Source organism: Ceratotherium simum, chromosome 23 (assembly GCF_057802395.1).
Source record: "Ceratotherium simum simum isolate JZ-2026a chromosome 23, ASM5780239v1, whole genome shotgun sequence".
In the NCBI taxonomy this organism is placed as follows: domain Eukaryota; kingdom Metazoa; phylum Chordata; class Mammalia; order Perissodactyla; family Rhinocerotidae; genus Ceratotherium; species Ceratotherium simum.
Window position 1 is genome coordinate 47141678 of NC_141922.1, and position 16618 is coordinate 47158295.

At 37.9% G+C, this 16618-nt stretch overlaps 1 protein-coding gene across 2 annotated transcripts in view; it reads left to right on the forward strand.

The window, feature by feature from the left end:
- TMEM64 (transmembrane protein 64) overlaps positions 1–16618 on the forward strand; it is a 91678-nt gene that overhangs the window by 39864 nt on the left and 35196 nt on the right. The window lies entirely within an intron of this gene.

Here is a 16618-nt window from a genome sequence, read left to right on the forward strand (position 1 = left end):
CAGCTCTGCCATTCACTGGGAGAGGCTGCACTGAATGGACTGCGGCCTTGACTTTTCCCTCAGTTCTCATTCTCTATCCTCACATTTATGAGCGTAGCTAGAGTTCTTGGCTCCTAACCCTCCAAAATGTTAATAGTGAAATCAGTAGTAGAAGTGTATTGAGTTGCTTGAATGGTATTCATCAATGCGTACAGCAAAAGAAGGGGCCAACTGGAGGAAGTCTTAGTCTTTGTCTCCAGCCTCTGCACAATTGCTTTCCTTCTCTTTCCTAGAGTATACCAGGGACACTGATTAGGGCTCAGCTGAAACAGATATATGGAAAGAAGATTTTTCGTGGAGTCTTAGAGATTCCTACTAACGTACGCTCAATTCTCTTACTTCAACACCCTTGCTCTCTCAGACGCATTTATCTTGTTCATCACTGTATTGCCAGCACCTAGAACAGTGCCTGGCACCTAGTAGATACATTATAAATATTTGTTGACTTACTGAATATTAAATTAATATCACCTTGTGTAGATGGAATGCAACTGGCTTACTATACTGGATTTAGTAAATAATGAAAAATGTTGACTCTAAATCATTTTTCACTTTTTATGTGTGATACAAACGCCAGGGATTATAATTTAACACAATTATGCTCTACCAAAGGATCTGTCTGTTTCTGGATCACTGAAAACAAGAACATTTGATTTCTTGTGAATTTATTAGAAACTTCCTGAATATTTTTATAAGTTCATTAAGAGATATCAGAGAGCTCAGTATAATGAATATGGTTATTAAAGTTTAGAAATTAGTTTTATTACTTTACTTTCAGTAGTTCAAATGTTTATATTTTTAAAATCTACTTTTATGTTACAAATTTTCATATTTCATAAAAATGGGGTAATTTATTGATTAATTGTGTGTGGGTGTGGGTGTGTGAGAAAGAGAAAATGAATGAATTCACCATTTGTGTCCTTTGCTCAGGTTTCTAATATGGTGCTTATCTTTTTGTCATTGATATGCAATTGCAATATCCTAACCTTTTGATATTTGAATAAGAAGTATTTTTCCCAATTTGTTTTAATTTTATTTTTCTTAGAGTTTTATAAATATCTAAAAGATTTTAATTAAGCTCTTTATTTTGACGTAATTGTAGATTCTCTTGTAGCTGTGAGAAATAACAGAGGTTCCACATACCCTTTACCCAGTTTCTCCCAGTGGTAGCATCTTGCATAACTATAGTACAGTATTACAACCAGGGCACTAATATTGATACAGTCAGTACATAGACTAGTTCTGTCACCACAAGGATCCCTCATTCTGCCCTTTATAGCAACACCCACTTCTCTCCTGCCCCCAACCCCTACTTAACCCTGACAACCATTAATCTGGTCTCCATTACTATAATTTTGTCATTTCAAAAATGTTATACAAATGGAATCACACAACATGTAATCTTTTGGGAATGGCTTTTTTCACTCAGCATAATTCTCTGGAGATTCATCCAGATTGTAAGTAATTTGAAAAGAATTCAATATTACTAACTATAAAGGAAAGGTAAATGAAGATGATGTTGATACTATTTTGTTAAACTACCAAAGCTTAAAAAACAAACATTGCAAAAAGGATCACATCCGACATATGCAACACTGCAGGGAAACATACACTTTCCTAAAAACAGCAGTAATAGCTAACATTGATTGAGTGTCTATTACATGCCAGGCAAGGTTCTAAGCATTTTACATATATTAACTTATCTAATCCTCACAACAACCTTATGAGGTAAGTGCTACTATTATCTCCATTTTATAGATGAGCAAACCAAGCATGGAGACGTTAAAGTAATTTGCCCAAGGTCACAGAACTAGTAAATGGCAGAGCCAAGACTCAAACATTTATTTCCTAGTTATTTTTTTTGATAACATATATACGTTATTTGTAACATCAAAAATTCATTAGTTCACAATTAAAATTATGCACTTTTAAGGTAGCAAACAAATATTCTGGCATCATAATTATTTCAAGGCTCCACATCATCTCCTGTCTCCTGCAGTGCCATACCAACCAATGAAAATTGGTATTATTATCACTACTACAAATTGTAAACAACTAATTTGTGTATTATCTATAATTTAAAAAATATTTTTCCTTTTTGTTCATTTCCAAAAGCTCTGAAATCATGACTATCAATATTTAATTAAATAAAATGTATTATAAAGTAAAATGTATTAATACACTAATTAAAATACACTAATTCTTAGTGTATTTCCCAAATTCTAAAATATATGAGGTATCTACAATAAAACCAAGTTTATATGGCTTATTTTTTAAAAGGGGGGATTATTATTGATGTATAGACACATATTTTTAGAAACGAGGAGAAAATAAGTCAACCACCCTGAAAATGTCATCCCCCAAAGTGTTTGAAAACTGCAAGCATTTTTTTATGGAACTAGAAATCCATATTAACTAAATGGGTTCCAAACAATCAAAAGTATTTTGTTTATGATTTCTGAGTATGTGTAAATGACACCTAGTAATAATTTATATAGATTATGTTAATGATTTAAATATTATCTGTCTACCTTTGTAATAAAATGAAAGCTATTTTATTTGCTATTTTTTCCTCTGATAATAGAAATAATTTAGCAAAAGACAAACAATATCTGGTTTTCATTGAGTTATTGTCATTATAGTTTATTTGCTCCATTCTAAAAGTGTTCCAATTTTAAAACTTTGTAATATATATTAATCAGGAGAGGAAGAAAATTATGTGATTGGCTTAACATTACTCAGTTAAAAATAAATTCTTTGTTCCTAAACTTAAAAATAGTATTTTATGATTACTATGACTTGTTGTCTTTAAGTTGTGATAAAAATTACAATAAAGCATTTGTTTCCAGGTAAAAAATGTTGCGTATATGAACTGAATATTATTGTCATCATTATACATACAACTAGGAAAGTATATTGACAATCTAGCCAATATTAACATACACATCCGCCAAAAAAGTCACTGAAATGTGGACAAATCCTATTTAACATGTCATGTGATATCTCTTGCTTCAGATAAATGAACTTATTTCTGTTACTAGAAATAGTGACAATAAATGTATCCTTCTAGTATTTTGACCCAAGTGCTTTTTTTTTTTTTTTTTGTGAGGAAGATCAGCCTTGAGCTAACATCCATGCTAATCCTCCTCTATTTGCTGAGGAAGACCGGCTCTGAGCTAACATCTATTGCCAATCCTCCTCCTGTTTTTTTTCCCCAAAGCCCCAGTAGATACTTGTATGTCATAGTTGCACATCCTTCTAGTGGCTGTATGTGGGACGCGGCCTCAGCATGGCCGGAGAAGTGGTGCGTCAGTGTGCGATTGGGATCCGAACCCGGGCCGCCAGCAGCGGAGCACCCGCACTTAACCGCTAAGGCATGGGGGCGGCCCGACCCAAGTGCTTTTAAAGTTAATGTTGAATATTTGTTCATCTTGGAATTTCTTCTTTTTATGCTTCTTGAAATTTTTATTGTCCCAGAGTAGAATTATTATGTAATGTTTGTAAAGAGATTCTTTTGTAGCAAATTCTCCACAGGCAAAAATATAGAGAACTCAAAATAATTCTCAACAGATTTTGGATATGGATTATATGTTCTAATTTTATCTAGTGAGAAATAAAGTATTAATTAAATTTGCCCTTCTGCCACAGAATATGTGAATTGACTATGTGTGATGTTAATTACATGAATAAGGTAGAGATAGAAACTTTGATAATTAAATTCTATTTAATATTTAAGTATAAACATGCCTTTGATATTAACAGATATTCTGTTTAATTCATATATTATGGCTTTTTTCAAGGTAAGTAAAATTACTTCTTGACTTCATGAAATTCACATTCAAATTTATAAAATTTTCACACTAAGTTATTGCATTGCAAAGCCATAGTATGTTACATTCTTAATGAGGAAATACTGGTATAGTCAAAATAAATAATTTAAATGATATTTTCTTTAATGTAGAAAATAGATTCATTTCTGAAATAGGGATCTGTGCTGTAAATCCTGTATATTAGAACCTGTTTGCCTATTGAATTCTATTGAGTATCTGAATTATTCTTTGGAAAACTGTATGCCACAATCTGGGTTAGCTGTGACACTGCTCTCAGGAGCAAAGCTGGAGATTTCCGTAGTAACAATGTAGCGTTTTCTCTAGTGACCCTCCCATTCATCTCCTGGGAAGTTTTTGTACCTCTCTATTCCATATGACCTGGCTTACTTATATCTGGAGAGTCCCAGGGCTTGAGTACAATGGAACAGTTAACTTTTTTTGATCTCCTAGTGTGCGTCCAAGCACTTTACTGGGATATTCCAACCCTATAAGGTAGACTGTATTAGCCCCCTTTGCAGATGAGGAAACTGAAGAGCAGAGAGCTCTCATAGCTAGGAAGTATTTGAGAACGTAGTTTGATTCCAGAGCTGAGCTTAGGACCACTAAGATATATGGCCTTCTCATTTTCTAGACTAGAGCTCCTCAGTCGTGAATGGGTTACAAGTGTGCTGAGATATGGGTCCCTCAGCCCTTGGAGATGCTGGGCAGGACCTGGAGCCAGCACCCCCAGGCTGTTCCTACTGCTGTGAACAGCTTTCCCCCAGTGTGGTACACAAAGATATTTGTTTTCTACATGTGCCATGATGTGAAATAGTTTGACAAGCACACTGCCCTAGAACAAAGAAAACATTTAGAGATAAATATATTAACTGTGTTTTCTAAGTGACAAAATAAATTTTTAGATTCAGCAATCCTTTGACAAGGGATAATTTTTATACCTTATTTAATTCCACTTTATGTTGCTTCTTGTCCAACTATTACATATGAAGAAAGGTTTGAGAGCAAAGGATAATTTCTTATTGATATTTTGTTACAAGTCATATTAATGTCCATAACTTTACATTAGGCAACATTTACCCTAGCTGGTTACCATGAAGTCTTGACATCATTAAAACTGAATTTTTTAAATTATTCTTGCTAAATCATTTTTTACTGTTTATATAAACTGCCTTCTTCCTAATTAATAAGAATTGGCAAATGTTTAGGCTTGAATGCTGAGGTGCTACAAAGCACAAATGGGTACATAAGGTTAATAAGGGAATGCTTTCTGAAGAAGTAATGCTTGCAAGTTTAAAAAAATATGATAGAGAGAATAGGTATGCTGTCTTGATGAGGAAAGCCGCGGGTTGTTGAGGAGGGCTTGCATAGCACCGAAACGACTTTTCAGACTTCACATCAATTCAGTGAAGGATGAAACAAAGAGAAAATAGTTTAGAATCCCTGGGCACCTTAGAAACAGCTCAGGGGAGTCCAACTGATGATCTCAACTGGCTTAAATAAAAGGGTAGTGACGCATAAATGCTTGTACTCAAATGTTTTCATTGTGTTTAAAATGATTTGTTCACAATACATTAATCATGGAAGCTCATCTGGAAGTGTGGTTTGTGGTTTTCCAGATTTTACCTCAATAGAAGTTTTCAGGTAGAGAAAAACATGTTACGGATAAGTCAGAGAGGAAGAAATTCATTTCCTCTTGATTGCAACAGTGAGAGAATGATTGCCCACTTCTTCGATCTGTTTTGGTACCTTGGTGGGGCCAACTTTGGAGCTTCAACTCTTGGTTGTCTGGTCTGAATATATGATTACATGTGAAATACCAGGGAGGGGAAAGTCAAGGTGACTCTGATGTTGTAAGCCTCACTGACTCAGTAATAATGGGCCATTGTCAAGCAAAGTATTACCACAAAGAGGAGCTGGTTGGTGTGTTTGGGGTGGAGCGGATGATGAATTCTTTGGGAAACGTGTAGATCTAAAGGAAAGAAAGGAGATCTAAGTGGAGATTTCATGAAAGCATTTGAAAATGCTTGCCTGGAGTCATGTGGAGAGATCAGGACTGGAGGTTTTAAATCGGGAGTCATCCACTCATAGCCATAGGGGTGAAAGAGACCATCTCTCCAAGGAAGACAGGATAAAGCTAAATTAGAAAGCCTCATCACATTACCTGGAAACCACCTTCACAGGTAGAGAAAGGTGGGCAATAAAGGAGACAGCCTCCCTGGCTTCCTTGATGTTCCTGAACCCACCAAACATAGCCCCCTCAAGGGCTTGTATCTTCTTCCATCCTCAGTCCGGAATGCTCTTCCCACAGAGTTAGAGGTGCTTCCTTTGTGCTCCCGTAATACTCTGTCTATGTTTCTGATGCTACATTCACCATAGAGCATGACACTTACCTGTTTAGGTTCTTGTCTGACCTGCTACGCAACAAATATTCATTGAATGAATGAGCGGCAGAGGTGGAATGAGAGGAGATTGTGCTCAGTGCCACATTTCAGAAATCAAGATCTTGGAGTTCTCATAAATTGGTCAGATGACATGTTATTTCAAGGATGCCCGTTGCGTGTCAGGCCTTCCTGGAACAAAGGCCAGACATTTTTAAACAATGTCAATGGGACTTTCTCCATTTCTTGGCTCTGGTTTTCTAGGTACTGGCCTCATCTTCAGGCAGGCTTTCCCTAAAGGGCAGCAAAGTCAACATTCACTCCTCCAAAATGATTCTGTCTCTGCTTGAGGTCACTTGCATACCTCTGTGAAACTAGGGAAGGAGGGGCCCCTGATGGACTACCCAGGGGAGAGGGGAGGGCCGTTTTGAAAGCAGAGTATAATACGGGGGCAAAACCAAAAAGTAACAAGTCCATTCTAGAAATCGTAAAAGAGGCCATCAAGTGGCATAGCGATCTGAAACAATAGTAGGGGGCAGAAGAAGAAAGGAGTAAATTCACTCTCCCCCACCTCCATCTTACCGTCAAAATTACAGTCTGCTGTCCAGGAGAAGGAGGCTGGGTCCCATTGCCTCTGTTATCTGTTTGAGGTTCCGTAGATGAAGGCAAGTTGAAAAAGCATCAGCTGACAGTAAAGCCACTTGTCAGAGTTAGAACATTTAGCCTCAGCGTTTTCATTCATTCAAACCTTGCCTTTGGTTTGATATGAAAATAAATATAAAATATGAAGGTTTTATGTAAACTTTATAAATTCTCTAAAGTCGTGTATATATATATATACATAAAATGATATAGGTACAGCATAGGCTTTGTAAATAGACCCAGGTTCAAAGCCTGCTCTACCATTTGTAATCTGTGTGAAGCTGAGACAGATGACTTAGTTTTTCCGTCTCATTCTCTTCAGTACTTACCTTAGTGGTTGAATGAAAGGCATTTAGCACGTTGTCCAGTGCCACAGTCAATACTGGTAAGTATTATCGGCATTATTGTTATGGCTTAAGAATTGTTTTACTGTGGTAAAATATACATGATGTGAAACTTACCATTTTAACTGTTGTAAGTGTGTAGTTGTGACAGTAATTACATTCACATTGTTGTGCAACCAACAGCACCATCCATCTCCATAACTTGTTCATCTTCCCAAACTGAAACTCTGTACCCATTAAACATTAACTTTCCATTTGTCTCTCCCCCCGAGACCCTGATAACCACTATCCTGCTTTCTGTCTCCATGAGTTTGTCTATTCTAAGTACCTCATGTAAATGGGATCATACACTTGTCCTTTTGTGTCTGCCTTATTAAGAAATTTTTTTATTTTTTTTTTTGTGAGGAAGATCAGCCCTGAGCTAACATCCACGCCAATCCTCCTCTTTTTGCTGAGGAAGACCGGCTCTGACCTAACATCCATGCCCATCTTCCTCCACTTTATATGGGATGCCGCCACAGCATGGCCTGACAAGCGGTGCGTCGGTGCGTGCCAGGGATCCAAACCTGGGCTGCCAGCAGCGGAGCGTGCACTTAACCACTATGCCACAGGGCCCTGGCCCCAAGAAATTTTTTTTAATAGAAAAAGCTAAATCCAGATGTTTAGTCATTGATTCCTTTTCAGTCATTTGGTTCCTGTGTTACATGGGCCCTAATCAATATGCCTAAATTCCACCATCTTCTTCCTAGTATCTACTAATTACAGGCACAATCTCAGTAGGAGAAAAACAGTCTCCGCAGTGCATGCTGTAGATGCCCAATCTATGTCCACGAGCATCACAGAAGCAGAATTTTTTTTAGAGGCTGTAAAATCTGAAAATATTTCTGAAAGTTAGCCCTTACAGGCTTTGTGCTCTCTTTGTGGTTGAAGATCACGTTTTCAGCCTGAGTATGCAGTTCTTCAGTGGTCAGCCTCACAACTCCTCTCCTAAAGTGACTGTAAGTTGTGCCGTCAGCAAAATAGATGGCAAAGGGGCATAAGTATTATTATTAAAAAACAACGAAGGCCTAAATCAAGAGATAAGATTAATTATTCAGAAAACGCTCTATTTTTTCAAATTTCTCTCACAGATGTGTCGCAATTACACAACCTTTTTCTTTTTCTCATGTACGGGAACTCAATGAGCTGCTTCCATACCAAGCAAGTTGTTTCTGTAGCAACAAATCACCCACACGGAATCTCTTAGGGTTTTTACCTCTTTACTCCAATGCAACTCTTTTCAATGCAAATATGTCTGTATCAGTCAAGTGGAACGTCCTAAAACTACTGCTTGAAAATCTCGGGGCAGATTGTTTCTCTTTTTTTATTTATTTATTTATTTATTTATTTATTTATTTATTTATTTATTTTTTTTATTGCAGTAACATTGGTTTATAACATTGCAAAAATTTCAGGTGTACATCATTGTACTTCTATTTCTGCATGGACTACATCATGTTCACCACCAAAATACTAATTACAACCCATCACCACACACATGTACCGAATTATCCCTTTCACCCTCCACCCTCCCCTTCCCCTCTGGTAACCACCAATCCAATCTCTGTCCCTATGTGTTTGTTTATTGTTGTTATTATCTACTACTTAATGAAGGAAATCATACGGTATTTGGCCTTCTCCCTCTGACTTATTTCACTTTGCATTATACCCTCAATGTCCATCCATGTTGTCACAAATGGCTGGATTTTGTCGTTTCTTATGGCTGAGTAGTATTCCATTGTGTATATATACCACAGCTTCTTTATCCATTCGTCCCTTGATGGGCACTTAGGTTGCTTCCAAGTCTTGGCTATTGTGAATAAGGCTGCAATGAACACAGGGGTGCATGTACCTTTGCAAATTGGTGTTTTCAAGTTCTTTGGATAAATACCCAACAGTGGAATAGCTGGATCATATGGTAGTTCTATCCTTGATTTTTTGAGGAATCTCCATACTGTTTTCCATAGTGGCTGCACCAGTTTGCACTCCCACCAGCAGTGTATGAGAGTTCCCTTCTCTCCACATCCTCTCCAACACATGTTGTTTCCTGTCTTGTTAATTATAGCCATTCTGACAGGCGTGAGGTGATATCTCATTGTAGCAAAATCACTAACTATCAGATTGTTTCTCTTTAGCTCAGCTCCTTTGCGCCTGATCTTTCTGCAGTCCATGACCCAGATGACAATGATCACTACTAGGACAACAAACGCCACCTCTGCTGCTTTCTTTCTGCAATCTTGGGCAAGCAAGTATCTCTGAACCTTTGCTGTTGCATGTGTAAAACAGGCAGATCAAGGCAGCTTGTGAAAGCGCCTAGCATGGTGTGTGGCATGTAGGCCTACAGGTACATGTGAGATTTAGGAAAGTGCATGGGACTGTATGTTGTACTTTTCCAGCCCTCTTTCTCCTCGGGACTATTTTTCATTTATCTTCCAACAACCATCTCATAGAGTCTCGCTCCAGTATTTGGGAACCGAAATTTCCACCTCATTTGCCCTTCCGCTAGCAAGGCCTGTGCACACTCAGGCACCCTGCCTAGCAAAAGCTAGGACTGCAGGCTGGAGATCACTGCTCATGTGATTTAATTACCTTCATCTCATGCGTACCCTTGGCCCTCAGGGCTCTGCCTGCTGCTCTGCAGAGCAAGTTTGTTAGCCTCCTATCTCTGGCTTTTAAGCTAAACAAAATGGCCTTGATTCAGACAGACATTTGAAAGGACACTGTGATAACCAAGAGACAAAGATTCTGTAAAAACAAAAGCAAAACAAGTGTTAATATTTTACGTTAACCCTGGGCTCTTTGTCAGAAAAGGTGATGTTATGTTCAGTGTATACTTCTAGTTCTTTGAACAATTACACTAGTATTTATTGAGTGCTTACTACAGCCCAGGCCCTGTGCTAAGCATCTCACATATATTATTTCAATTAATCCACTCAGCAATTCTAGGAGGTAGGTGCCACTCATACCCATTTTATGGATAAGGAAACCAAGGCCTAGAAAGGGAAAGTGATTTGCCTAACTTCACCCAGTATGTGGCAGAGCTGGATCAAAAATAGACTGGCGGCCTGCCACCACGCCAGGGTGTTCAGTGGTGTGTTCAAATGCAGTTCCTCAAGACAGAAAAGAGTATTCCCCTAAATCAGGAAGCCTCTGGAGGGCTTTAAATGCTGGTCTTTTTTACTGCACTTTTTCCCCCCTCTTATCCTCTTTATTTTCTTTTATTGAGGTCCTCAGGTTTAATTTTTGTTTTAACATTTGTCAATTTTGTTGTTGTTGTTTTCTTGATGTCATAATAGTTTATAACATTGTGAGATTTTAGTTGTACATTATTGTTTGTCAGTTACCATATAAATGTGTCCCTTCAACCGTTGTGCCCACCTCTCAACCCCTTTCCCCTTCGTAACCACCAAACTGTTCTCTCTGTCCATGTGTTAGTTTATCTTCCACGCATGAGTGAAATCACATGGTGTTTGTCTTTCTCTGTCTGACTTATTTCACTTAACATAATACCCTCCAGGTCCATCCATGTTGTTGCGAATGGGACAATTTTGTCTTTTTTTATGGCTGAGTAGTATTCCATTGTATATATATACCACATCTTCTTTATCCAATCATCAGTTGAGGGACACTTGGGTTGCTTCCACTTCTTGGCTATAGTGAATAATGCTGCAGTGAATGTAGGGGTGCATAAGTCTCTTTGGATTGTTGATTTCAGGTTCTTTGGAAAAATACCCAGTAGTGGGATGCCTGGATCATACGGCATTTCTATTTTTAATTTTTTGAGGAATCTCCATGCTGTTTTCCATAGAGGCTGCACCAGTTTGCATTCCCACCAGCAGTGTGTGAGGGTTCCTGTTTCTCTGCAACCTGTCCAACATTTGTTATTTTTTGTCTTGGTGATTATAGACATTCTAACAGGTGTAAGGTGATATCTTAGTGTAGTTCTGATTTGCGTTTCCTTGATGATTAGTGATGTTGAACATCTTTTCATGTGCCTATTGGCCATCTGTATATCTTCCTTGGAAAAATGTCTGTTCATATCCTCTGCCCATTTTTTGATCGGCATGTTTGTATTTTTGTTGTTCAGTTGTGTGAGTTCTTTATAGATTATGGAGATTAACCCCTTGTTGGATATATGATTTGAAAATATTTTCTCCCAGCTGATGGGTTGTCTTTTCATTTTGATCCTGGTTTCATTTGCCTTGTAGAAGCTCTTTAGTCTGATGAAGTCCCACTTGTTTATTTTTTCTTTTGTTTTCCTTGACCGAGTAGACATGGATTGGAAAACATCCCGATGTCAAAGAGTGTACTGCCTGTATTTTCTTCTAGGAGTTTTACAGTTTCAGGCCTTACCTTCAAGTCTTTGATCCATTTTGAGTTAATTTTTGTGTATGGCAAAAGTAAATGGTGTACTTTCATTCTTTTGCATGTGGCTCTCCAGTTTTCCCAGCACCATTTATTGAAGAGACTTTCCTTTCTCCATTGTATGTTCTTAGCTCCTTGGTTGAAGATTAGCTGTCCGTAGATGTGTGGTTTTATTTTTGGGCTTTCAATTCTGTTCCGTTGATCTATGTGTCTGTTTTTGTACCAGTAGCATGCTGTTTTAATTATTACAGCTTTGTAGTATATTTTGAAGTCAGGGATTTTGATGCCTCCAGCTTTGTTCTGTTTTCTCAGGACTGCATTAGCTATTCGAGGTCTTCTGTTGCCCCATATGAATTTTAGTATTCTTTGTTCTATTTCCATGAAGAATGTCATTGGGATTCTGATTGGGATTGCACTGAACCTGTATATTGCTTTAGGTAGTATGGACATTTTAACTATGTTTATTCTTCCAATCCATGTGCATGGGATGTCTTTCCATTTCTTTGTGTTATCATCGATTTCTTTCAATAATGTCTTATAGCTTTCATTGTATAGGTCTTTCACCTCCTTGGTTAAATTTACTCCTAGATATTTCATTCTTTTTGTTGCAATTGTAAATGGGATTGCCTTCTTGAGTTTTCTTTCTGTTGGTTTGTTAGTAGAGTATAGAAGTGCAACTGATTTTTGTAAGTTTATTTTGTACGCTGCAACTTTGCTGTAGTTGTTGATTATTTCTAATAGTTTTCCAATGGATTCTTTAGGGTTTTCTATATATAAAATCATGTCTGCAAACAGCGAGAGTTTCACTTCTTCGTTGCTTATTTGGATTCCTTTTATTCCTTTTTTTGCCTAATTGCTCTGGCCAAAACCTCCAGTACTATGTTGAATAAGAGTGACGACAGTGGGCACGCTTGTCTTGTTCCTGTTCTCAGAGGGATGGCTTTCAGTTTTTCCCTGTTGGGTATGATGTTGGCTGTGGGTTTGTCATATATGGCCTTTATTATCTTTTTTTTTTAATTAATTAATTTATTTATTTAGTGTGTTTGTGTGTGTCTGAGGAAGGACAGCCCTGAGCTAACATCCATGCCAATCCTCCTCTTTTTGCTGAGGAACACCGGCCCCGAGCTAACATCCGTGCCCATCCTCCTCCACCCTATGTGGGATGCAGCCCCAGCATGGCCCGACAAGCGGTGCAACGGTGCGCGCCCGGGATCCAAACCCAGGCCGCCAGCAGCGGAGCTCGCGCACTTAACCGCTACGCCACAGGGCCGGCCCCTGGCCTTTATTATCTTGAGGTACTTCCTTCTATGACAATTTTATTGAGAGTTTTTATCATAAATGGATGTTGGATCTTGTCAAATGCCTTCTCTGCATCTATTGAGTTGATCATGCGGTTTTTATTCCTCGTTTTGTTAATGTGGTGTATCACATTGATTGATTTGTGGATGTTGAACCATCCCTAAGTCCCTGGTATAAATCCCACTTGATCATGGTGTATGATCTTTTTAATGTATTGCTGTATTCGGTTTGCCAATATCTTGTCGAGGATTTTTGCATGTATGTTCATCAGCGATATTGGCCTGTAATTTTCCTTCTTTGTGTTGTCCTTGTCTGGCTTTGGTATCAGGGTGATGTTGGCCTCATAGAATTTGTTAGGAAGTGTTCCATCTTCCTCTATTTTTTGGAGTAGTTTGAGAAGGATAAGTATTAAATCTTCTTTGAATATTTGGTAAAATTTTCCAGAGAAACCATCGGGTCCTGGACATTCGTTTTTTGGGAGGTTTTTGATTACTGTTTCAATCTCTTCACTTGTGATTGGTCTATTCAGATTCTCTATTTCTTCTTGATTCAGTTTTGGGAGGTTGTATGAGTCCAAGAGTTTATCTATTTCTTCTAGATTGTCTAACTTGTTGGCATATAGTTTTTCATTGTATTCTCTTATAATCCTTTGTATTTCTGTGGTGTCCCTTGTAATTTCTCCTCTTTCAATTCTAATTTTATTGATTTGAGCCTTCCGTCTTTTTTTCTTAGTGAGTCTGGCTAAGGGTTTATCAATTTTGTTTATCTTCTCAAAGAACCAACTCTGTTTCATTGATCCTTTCTACTGTGTTTTGGGTTTCAATTTCATTTATTTCTGCTCTAATTTTTGTTATTTCCCTCCTTCTGTTGACTTTGGGCTTTGTTTGTTCCTCTTTTTCTAATTCTGTTAGGTGTAGTTTAAGGTTGCTTATTTGGGATTGTTCTTGTTTGTTAAGGTGCGCCTGTGTTGCTATGAGTTTCCCTCTCAGGACCACTGTTCCTGCATCCCATATGAGTTGGTATGGTATGAGTTCATTTTCATTTGTCTGCAGATGTTTTCTTTTTTTTTTTTTTTTTTTTTTTGTGAGGAGCTCAGCCCTGTGCTAACATCTGCCAATCCTCCTCTTTTTTTGCTGAGGAAGACGGCCCTGGGCTAACATCTGTGCCCATCTTCCTCCACTTTTATATGGGACGCCGCCACAGCATGGCTTGCCAAGCAGTGCGTTGGTGCACTGCCCGGGATCCGAACCAGCGAACCCCGGGCCGCCGCAGCGGAGCGCGCGCACTTAACCACTTGCGCCACCGGGCCGGCCCCTGCAGATGTTTTCTGATTTCTCCTTTAACTTCTTCAATGATCCATTGGGTGTTCAGTAGCATGTTGTTTAGTCTCCATATCTTTGTCTCTTTCGCAGTTTTTTCTGGTGGTTGATTTCTAGTTTCATAGCATTATGGTCAGAAAAGATGCTGGTTATGATTTCAATCTTCTTGAATTTATAGAGGCATGCTTTGTTTCCCAGCATATGGTCTATACTTGAGAATGTTCCATGCACTCTTAAAAAGAATGTGTAATCTGCTGTATTTGGATGGAGTGCTCTATATATATCTATGAAGTCCATCTCATCTAGTTTTTCATTTAAGTCCACTATTTCCTTATTGACTTTCTGTCTGGATGATCTACCCATTGATGTAAGTGGGGTGTTAAGATCCCCTACTATTATTGTGTTGTTGCTAATATCTCCTTTTAGGTTTGTTAATACTTGCTTTATGTACCTTGTTGCTCCTGTGTTAGGTGTATATATGTTTATAAGTGATACGTCTTCTTGGTGGAATGTCCCTTTTATCACTATATATTGCCCCTCTTTGTCTCTCATTACTTGTTTTATCTTAAAGTCTACTTTGTCTGATATAAGTATGGCAACACCTGCTTTCTTTTGTTTGCCACTAGCTTGCAGTATTGTCTTCCATCCTTTCACTCTGAGCCTGTGTTAGTCTTTAGATCTGAGATGTGTTTCCTGGAGGCAGCATATTGTTGGATCTTGTTTAAAAAATCCATCCTGCCACTCTGTGTCTTTTGATTTGAGAATTCAATCTATTTATATTTACAGTGATTATTGATGTATGAGGGCTTACTGTTGCTATTTTATTGCTCATTTTCAGGTTCTTTTGTATTTCCTTTGTTTCTCATCCCATGTGTTTTGGACTACCAATTCAGTTTGGTAGTTCTGCATGATGGTTTTAGTTTTCTCTTTGTTATTGTATGTCTCTATTCTGATTATTTGTTTAGTGGTTACCATGAGGTTTGTATAAAAAATCTCATAGGTGAGATAGTCCATTTTCTGATGGCCTCTTATTTCTTTGGACTAAGTCTATTCCAGCCCTCTCCTCTTCCACTTCTAAGTTATTATTGTCACAACTTATTCCATCTTGTCTTGTGAGTTTGTGTTTAAAGTGATGAGGTTGTATTTATTTTTGGTGTTTTCCTTCCCTTAATCTTTGATGTAATAATTAAGTGTTTGCTAACCTATTCTGATAAAGAGCTGCAATTTTTCTGATTTTGTCTACCTGTTTTTCTCCTTGCTCAAACATTTGTATCCCCTTTCTCTTCTTTTTTTTTTCCAGGCATGAGGGCCTTCTTGAGCATGTCTTGTAGTGGGGGTCTTGTGGCAATGAACTCCCTTAGATTTTGTTTATCTGGGATAGTTATTATTTCTCCATCATGTCTGAAGACTATTGTCGCTGGATAGAGTATTCTTGGCTGAAAGATTTTATCTTTCAGAATTTTGAATATATCATTCCACTCTCTCTTAGCTTGTAAAGTTTCTGCCGAGAAATCGGCTGACAGCCTGGTAGGACTTCCTTTGTAAATTATTTTTTTCTGCCTTGCTGCCCTTAATATTTTTTCTTTGTTATTGACTGTTGCCAGCTTTACTACCGAATGCCTTGGAGAAGGTCTTTTTACATTGATATAATTCAGAGTTCTATTAGCTTCTTTTATTTCCAGCTCCTTCAGGTTTGGGAAGTTCTCAGCTATTATTTCTTTGAACAAGCTCTATGCTCCTTTCTCCCTCACTTCTCCCTCTGGAATACCTATAATCTTTATGTTGCATTTCCTAATTGAATCGAATATTTCTTAGAGAATTTCTTTATTTCTTTTTAGTCTTAGTTCTCTCTCCTCCTCTATCTGGAGCATTTCTGATTCCTATCCTCCATATTGATAATTCTTTCCTCCATATTGTCCACTCTGTTCTTTAAAGATTGTAGATTTTTCTTTATTGCCTCCATTGTGTTTTTCATCTCCAACATTTCTGATTGGTTTTTCTTTATAGTTTCAATCTCTTTTGTAAAGAAGTTCCAGATTTCATTGATTTGTCTACCTATATTTTTTTGTAATTCATTGAGCTTTTTTATGATAACTATTTTCATTTCTCTGTCATTTAGGTTGTAAATTTCTGTGTCTTCAGGATTGATTTCTGGTGCTTGTCATTTTCCTTCTGGTCTTGAGATTTAATATATTTTTGCATACTGCTTGAGGGCGTGGGCTTATTTTTCCTCATGCTGAAAATATCTGGTCACAGCTTCCACCTGCCACCACTGGGTGGGGGTCAACAGCTGTGTATTCTGAGCCCGCTGCCATCTGCGGATGCTCTGGCCAACCAGTTGTGCTGGGCAGCCAGGCGGGGCA